Source organism: Ylistrum balloti, unplaced genomic scaffold (assembly GCF_031769215.1).
Source record: "Ylistrum balloti isolate Yb309-2 unplaced genomic scaffold, AGI_CSIRO_Ybal_v1 Utg370104, whole genome shotgun sequence".
In the NCBI taxonomy this organism is placed as follows: domain Eukaryota; kingdom Metazoa; phylum Mollusca; class Bivalvia; order Pectinida; family Pectinidae; genus Ylistrum; species Ylistrum balloti.
In genome coordinates this window covers 2,133,964-2,143,203 of record NW_026782129.1, presented here as the reverse complement: position 1 = coordinate 2,143,203, position 9,240 = coordinate 2,133,964, and positions in this window count along the sequence as shown.

The window sequence follows — 9,240 nt, the reverse complement described above, 5'->3', positions numbered from 1 at the left end:
GCCAAGGTCGTCAATTTAACATATTTTCAGTGCAATGGATCTTGTTGAACATATGCTAAAAATAAACGTTTTCATGAAGACATGTACCATTAGATTTCTTTTGTAAGGAAACCCGTCACTGATTGCAGATTTAAAACCCAGAGCACGCAAATAAACGAAATTTAATTTACTTTAAATCGTATGAAGCAAACGAAGCCGAGCATAAATGATTTATATATATTGATATGTTACAATCATATATTAGATAGTAAATAAAAGGATAATCCCTTACCTCACAACTTTCCCATATTTTACTATTTCTTTTCATACACATGAGAGAGAGAGAGAGAGAGAGAGAGAGAGAGAGAGAGAGAGAGAGAGAGAGAGAGAGAGAGAGAGAGAGAGAGATACACTGACGTTTTGTGACGATGTAAGAATTATCAGATTGACATTTATACTTCATTTTATATTCGATCCAAGAACTTTGCAGTCGAGAGCAGGGATCTTACCACTGTGTCACCATTACGTTATTGGTTGTAGACCTTTTCACTATATTTGAAATGTCGATGTTTCGTTCAAAAGAGAATTGAATCTTGTTTATCTGTTAAACTTATCAATTTTATTAATAGAAATTACACTGGAAGTTGAACACAAGGGACAATCCTCCAGTGTCTTTCGATCGTTTTGGATTTGCCATAGTCGCGTATTGGGCTTTAAAATTTTAACCATTATTATCGCTGACGAGAGGAATAAGGACGAAGCTGTTGTAAGGCGCTGTTTAATTCATTATTTTGCTCTACTGTACCTAACGTGTATCCTGTGTTAGGACATAGTGACGTTAGTTATCTCGAAATTTCGGGTTAATATCTCAAAATTTCACAAACTCGAAATTTCGACTTACTAACTCAAAATTTCGGATTACTAACTCGAAATTTCGAGTTGCTATCTCTAAATTTCGCGTTGCTATCTCGAAATTTCGCGTTAATATCTCAAAATTTCGGATTACTAACTGGAAATTTCAAGATAAAATAAAACACAACGTGGCCGGAATACGCTTCCGTAGAATTATACGGTGCATAGCATGTCGGACTTATTTCGAATTTGAATCCGTGACAGCATGATTATCCATCCTCAAAATCACAAAAAAATGAATTGTCTTCAATTATTGTTATAAAAAGCAGTGTTACAATTCAGGTCAAAAATATCTTAGGAATAAAAACATAACATTTTATTATATGCGTGCATATGGTAAATTATTTCGAAGGACGCGTGTGTAAAGTCCCAACTGAGACCCCCTGTGGTTTACCTGAACAGGTGTGAACTCTAGCCATCTCTTTTTAATTATCCCCTGCTTTTACCGAAATGGAGGATATTAATTTGGGTTCGTCCAGGCGTACATGCGTCCGTCCGTCTGTCACACTTTCGTTTCCGTGTTCTAACTTCCCCAAATATCATCCAATTTGGGTGAAACTTGGTCAGCAGATGCATCTTGAGGTCATTAAGACTGAGTTTGACTATCAGTGTCATCTGTTAATATATATGCATACTTATTAGGTATCCTTTCCTAAATCTAATCTGATTTAGACATAACTTGAAGTCCCACAAATAATATCAGTTTATCATTAAACTTAGCTTCAGAGTTATGATCCACATGTTTATAAAGAAAACAATATTTTTACTGGTAAATGTCACACTTTATGTCCAACAAAACATCTACTTTCTATAATCCTTTACATCTTTCTTTGGCTTCAAAGCAATACATCATAGCTCAAGAGAACATATCATTCTACATATCACTATGACATGTTTACTACTAACCTCTAAAATATTTATTTACAATATGTTTGGAAAGCGGGGGATATAAATTCCATGAATTTGCTTGTTTTTTTATCGCCTGACTCTATGTCCTATAAAATTTTACTTTAATATATGACGAAATCATCTGATTTGGTCAGGGACGTATGATAAAGACACCCCTGGATTTGGTTTAAAACAAAATAAAACTGCGAGAAGATCTAGAATTTGAAAATGCATTTGAACAGAACAATTGATTATTACTGTAGCAATTAAAATCTGATGATTAACAACTGAAAACTCTTGAGCAAGGAATCGGATCGGAAGGGATCTACAACATCTACCTTTAACTATAACCCATTACACTAAGGAAAGAAGAACAATGATTAGAAATTGATTCACCACAGTATTTTTTAAAACACTCTATTGTGGCAATGCTTCTATCCAATGCAAATGCATAGTAGTACATAGCAAATCTTGAATTCATTGAACTCGTATATTTGATTTCTCACTAAAATTTATGACTTACATCCATATATAGCAATCAATTATCCTAAATATGAATATGAGTCAACAATTTCAAGTTGTTCGTCAGAAAATGTAAATCTAGCTTGATTCCTGTATTTCCTTTTTGTGAATATTATAATTCAAGTTTTTTTGTGTATTGACAACGTCAACATAGTATGTACTTTGTACAATTCTTCAATAATGTTTCCATGATTTGTCATTATTGTTTTATTTACGGTAAATGAATCGGTGAGAATATTCACACCAATGGTTACAAATGTCAGTCGTAAACTGTACATATGCCTTTGAAACTACATCGTATATGTACGAACGGAATGTATAAAGGGGGTATTCTCAGAGTGCCAACAATTTTTAACAACAGGATGGTGTTGTTTTACTTTGAATAGAAAACAATATGATTATTTACTATATATAAACAGCAGTCCGTCTTCATGACTCATCGATACACGTACATCGATGTCGTGTGTACCTGTACAGCGTTGGGACTGTGAACTGAAATAATGTGCCATTTTCACATAAAAAATGACACAATTAATTTTTAATTTAATTTAGTCAAAGTGGTATCAATGTGTTGGAAAGTTACCATACTTGATAGTCAGAGACATACATTTGGATATTTATACATAAAATTGCTTTTATTTCACATTGAAGTTGTCAAAATAATCGTTTTGTTTAAAAAAAATTGGCAAGACCATGAAGGAGATTCATGTCTGAGTTTCAACTAAAAAACGACACAACTTATTTTCATCTATTTTTTTAATTATGTATTTGTAACAAAGAAATATTACATTTACTGACCAGAGGCATACATTTTTGGAATTTTTATCTACAAAACGATACATTAATATTTTTTCTGAAATGCCGCTATATAATTTATAGTTTTAAAAAATCGTTAACCTGAAGCGAGAAATCCGCGAGTGCGCGACTCGGTACGTTCTTAATAGCTGCTTATGATTAATCAATAATGGTTATTAAACTTAATCGATTGTCATAATTCAAAGCAAATTTGTTTACATTTATTTTAGTTCACGGATTTGGATATAGATGGAATCTATATCTTAATCCGTGGTAAGTTCTGTCTATAAAATAGATGAAACCATTGACGAACAATATTCTACGAACTAGTGGAAGATAATAAATCATAATTCTTTCAAGATTACAAAAGCAACTAAACTAGTTTAGTTGTTGGGTTTGTCGTCCTTTGAAAAGCTATGGCTATTTGGGGTGGATTTTCCTGGTATAAACTTGTGATTACATCATTGAACATCATACGGGAGGTCCGTCACATAAAATCACATCAAAAATATAACCACAACAGGAGAGCATGGTATGCTACCGTCTCAGGTTGTGATTAAATCACACTGTGACTTTACTTAGTATCTTCAGTGCAAGTGATTTAATTCAAAGCTCTACTGGGTTATCATGACGGCTCAGAGAATGTACAGACCCTTCTGTTCATAATAGGGAAGATGAAGGAGAAAAGTAAATAACAGCATTCTCAAAATTATTTTAACGTGACCATATAGGATTTTCTGTGAGAAAATAAGTATCAGATAAACAGAATAAATTCTAATAAGTGCTGTATAGGAGTTACAAAAAGTTTGTATATAACAACAGATATAGAAATAATGACATAATATATAGCAATGGTAGGTAGGAGGATACGTACAAAATATACCAATGCTAGGTAGGTGGATACGTACAAAGTAAAACAATGGTAGGTAGGTGGATACGTACAAAATATAACAATGGTAGGTAGGAGGATACGTACAAAATGTACCAATGGTAGGTAGGAGGATACGTACAAAATGTACCAATGGTAGGTAGGAGGATACGTACAAAATATAACAATGGTAGGTAGGTGGATACGTACAAAATATAACAATGGTAACTAGGTGGATAGGTAGGTAGGTGGATACGTACAAAATGTACCAATGGTAGGTAGGTGGATACATACAAAATATAACAATGGTAGGTAGGTGGATACATACAAATATAACAATGGTAACTAGGTGGATACATACAAAATATAACAATGGTAGGAAGGATTACCTACAAAATGTACCAATGGTAGGTAGGTGGATACGTACAAAGTATAACAATGGTAGGTAGGATTACGTACAAAATGTACCAATGGTAGGTAGGTGGATACGTACAAAGTATAACAATGGTAGGTAGGTGGATACATACAAAGTATAACAATGGTAGGTAGGAGATACGTACAAAATATAACAATGGTAGGTAGGTGGATATGTACAAAATATAACAATGGTAGGTAGGTGGAAATGTACAAAATATAACAATGGTAGGTAGGTGGATACATACAAAATATAACAATGGTGGGTAGGTGGATACATACAAAATATAACAATGGTAGGTAGGTGGATACATACAAAATATAACAATGGTAGGTAGGTGGATACGTACAAAATATAACAATGGTAGGTAGGTGGATAAGTACAAGATATAACAATGGTAGGTAGGTGGATACATACAAAATATAACAATGATAGGTAGGTGGATACGTACAAAATATAACAATGGTAGGTAGGAGATACGTACAAAATATAACAATGGTAGGTAGGTGGATATGTACAAAATATAACAATGGTGGGTAGGTGGATATGTACAAAATATAACAATGGTAGGTAGGTGGATACATACAAAATATAACAATGGTGGGTAGGTGGATACGTACAAAATATAACAATGGTGGGTAGGAGATACGTACAAAATATAACAATGGTAACTAGGTGGATATGTACAAAATATAACAATGGTGGGTAGGTGGAAATGTACAAAATATAACAATGGTAGGTAGGTGGATACGTACAAAAGATAACAATGGTGGGTAGGTGGATATGTACAAAATATAACAATGGTAGGTAGGTGGATACATACAAAATATAACAATGGTAGGTAGGAGATACGTACAAAATATTACAATGGTAGATAGGTGGATATGTACAAAATATAACAATGGTAGGTAGGTGGATATGTACAAAATATAACAATGGTAGGTAGGTGGATACATACAAAATATAACAATGGTAGGTAGGTGGATACGTACAAAATATAACAATGGTAGGTAGGTGAATAGGTACATAATATAACAAAGGTAGGTAGGGGGATACATACAAAATATAACAATGGTAGGTAAGTGGATACGTACAAAATATAACAATGGTAGGTAGGTGGATATGTACAAAATATAACAATGGTAGGTAGGAGATACGTACAAAATATAACAATGGTAGGTAGGTGGATATGTACAAAATATAACAATGGTGGGTAGGTGGAAATGTACAAAATATAACAATGGTAGGTAGGTGGATACGTACATAATATAACAATGGTAGGTAGGTGGATATGGACAAAATATAACAATGGTAGGTAGGTGGATACGTACAAAATATAACAATGGTAGGTAGGTGGATATGTACAAAATATAACAATGGTGGGTAGGTGGATATGTACAAAATATAACAATGGTAGGTAGGTGGATACATACAAAATATAACAATGGTAGGTAGTGGATACGTACACGATATAACAATGGTAGGTAGGTGGATATGTACAAAATATAACAGTGGTAGGTAGGTGGATACATACAAAATATAACAATGGTAGGTAGGTGGATACGTACAAAAGATAACAATGGTGGGTAGGTGGATATGTACAAAATATAACAATGGTAGGTAGGTGGATATGTACAAAATATAATAATGGTAGGTAGGAGATACGTACAAAATATAACAATGGTAGGTAGGTGGATATGTACAAAATATAACAATGGTAGGTAGGTGGATACATACAAAATATAACAATGGTAGGTAGGTGGATACGTACAAAATATAACAATGGTAGGTAGGTGGATACGTACAAAATATAACAATGGTAGGTAGGATTACGCACAAAATGTACCAATGGTAGGTAGGTATAGGTAGGATTACGTACAAAATGTACCAATGGTAGGTAGGTGGATACGTACAAAATATAACAATGGTGGGTAGGTGGATATGTACAAAATATAACAATGGTAGGTAGGTGGATACATACAAAATATAACAATGGTAGGTAGGTGGATATGTACAAAATATAACAATGGTAGGTAGGTGAATAGGTACATAATATAACAAAGGTAGGTAGGAGGATACATACAAAATATAACAATGGTAGGTAGGTGGATATGTACAAAATATAACAATGGTAGGTAGGAGATACGTACAAAATATAACAATGGTAGGTAGGTGGATATGTACAAAATATAACAATGGTAGGTAGGTGGATATGTACAAAATATAACAATGGTAGGTAGGTGGAAACATACAAAATATAACAATGGTAACTAGGTGGATACATACAAAATATAACAATGGTAGGTAGGTGGATACATACAAAATATAACAATGGTAGGTAGGTGGATACGTATAAATATAACAATGGTAGGTAGGTAGGTGGATAACAAAATATAACAATGGGTAGGTAGGTGGATACGTACAAAATATAACAATGGTAGGTAGGTGGATACGTACAAGATATAACAATGGTAGGTAGGTGGATACGTACAAAATATAACAATGGTAGGTAGGTGGATACGTACAAAATATAACAATGGTAGGTAGGTGGATATGTACAAAATATAACAATGGTAGGTAGGTGGATACATACAAAATATAACAATGGTAGGTAGGTTGATATGTACAAAATATAACAATGGTAGGTAGGTGAATACGTAGATAATATAACAAAGGTAGGTAGGAGGATACATACAAAATATAACAATGGTGGGTAGGTGGATACGTACAAAATATAACAATGGTAGGTAGGTGAATACATAGAAGATATAACAAAGGTAGGTAGGTGGATACATACAAAATATAACAATGGTAGGTAGGTAGATACATACAAGATATAACAAAGGTAGGTAGGATATTGATATTGTGGTATATTTATTCTTTGTATCTTGATACACTTTTTGTGACCGCTCATGATCGCAAACGGTTGGAACGATATATGAATAGGACGTGATATACATGTAGTTTGGGCTAATCACGTCTTTTATGAGAATATCCATTTTATTATTTTATTATTATTATGTTTATTCAGGCAAAGGCATAATAAAATTACACATTACAAATATTACATAAGCAATTCAAAAACAATTAAAATCAGTAATAAATTATTGTGGATTTCTTAAAATTATTAATTATAAAATATAAAATATCATAGAAGAATTTCACATACCTTAAAATACCACAGTTTAAACTAGTATCGCAGAAATTAAATTACACTGTGCTTGCAAATCTTCTAAGTAAAATAGTTGAAAATTTTAGAAATATCAATAAAAAAGAGAGAAATTTGATAAAACCAGATGAAAATGCCTTTGGCCTTGGATTACCCATAAAGCCTATAAAATAGGCTTATTTCCAATGGGGTCCATTTAAGGTGTAATCATTCCGGTTGAGATGTAAAGCCATGGAAAATGAGATTGAATTAATTTTCGCAGCATTAACTATAAATAAAACAGAGCACTACATTTGAAAGAAAATTACATTTACATAGAAGATATGAAAACAAATACTGAAAGTGAATAAAATGTTTTGGCACATTTCAGGGCATTTATGAAAAAGGATGGGATTTGAAGAGATATTACATAATAATATAATATGAACAATAATATAACATAATATGAACAATAATATAACATCACTACCCGTTCAACCAGACGCAAAGAAGTGGAGGTTGAGCTCAATAGTAGACGAAGGGGTTGTCAAATTCGCCTTTTGATTGTAGCATCAGAAATTGTTTTACTTTGTTTTTAAAATGATATTTATTTTTAGAATTTTTAATATTTTCTGGAAGGGAATTCCAATCTTTTGCGGCCGAAGTAGAAAAGGAAGAACTTTCTATGCTTTTAACGTTTTTTATTGAGAAGTTCATCGTTCCAGATCTAGTACCAAAACAGTTTTTGTTTAGAGAGAAAAGTTCATATAAATATTGTGGACATTTACCATTATAGATGTTAAAAGTATGGTTGAGGCGAAGTTGACGGACCCTTCGTTCTACATTAAGCATGCCTAGTTTTTCTAATTCAGTGACAGTGATCCTTGTTCTGTTATCAAGGTTAAGAATAAAGCGGACCATTTTGTTTTGGGTAGTCTGGAGTATACCTTTGAGTTTCTTAGTAATTCCTTCATACCAGGAGGTGCACGCATAATCAAAGTGGCACTGAATCAGAGCAGAACATAAAGTTTTACGAGATTTTAGAGATAGACATTTACTATTTCTGTTCAAAAATTTAAGTCTTTGGTTGATTTTTTGGATAATGTTGGAGACAATTTCCTCTCCAGATAGAAATTTATCTATCGTAACACCGAGATATTTTACTGAAGATTGCGAAACAATGTTTTGACCGTTACATAAAATTTTGAAATCATCCTCGGGTACTTGTCCTAATTTTCTCTTTGGTCCAAATAAAATACTTTCTGTTTTACCTAAATGTAATGATAGTTTGTTGTCAACGAGCCAATCATGACATGATTCCAAAACTAAGGATAATTTTGAAGAGATTGTTTTGGGAAAGTGATGTGAAAAAATAATTGCACTGTCATCAGCATACAGAAGTAGTTTACAGGAAATGTCTATACTTATCCGCATGTCATTTACATAAATCAGAAATAAACATAAACATCTTTTTTTATTGTAAAGTAAAGTATGTTGTCAATTTTTTTTACAAATACCTACTTAAATCATTTTAAATATGATTTCGATCTTTTGTTCACTTTTACCAGAGACGTATATATCACATATATATGATATATACATCTCTGCTTTTACTGTCACCATGCCTACAAAAAAAATCTATGATGATATAACAAGTATAGAACTATCAAGCAATTATAAAACTTTAGGAAAATGTATTGTTTCCTGCATGAA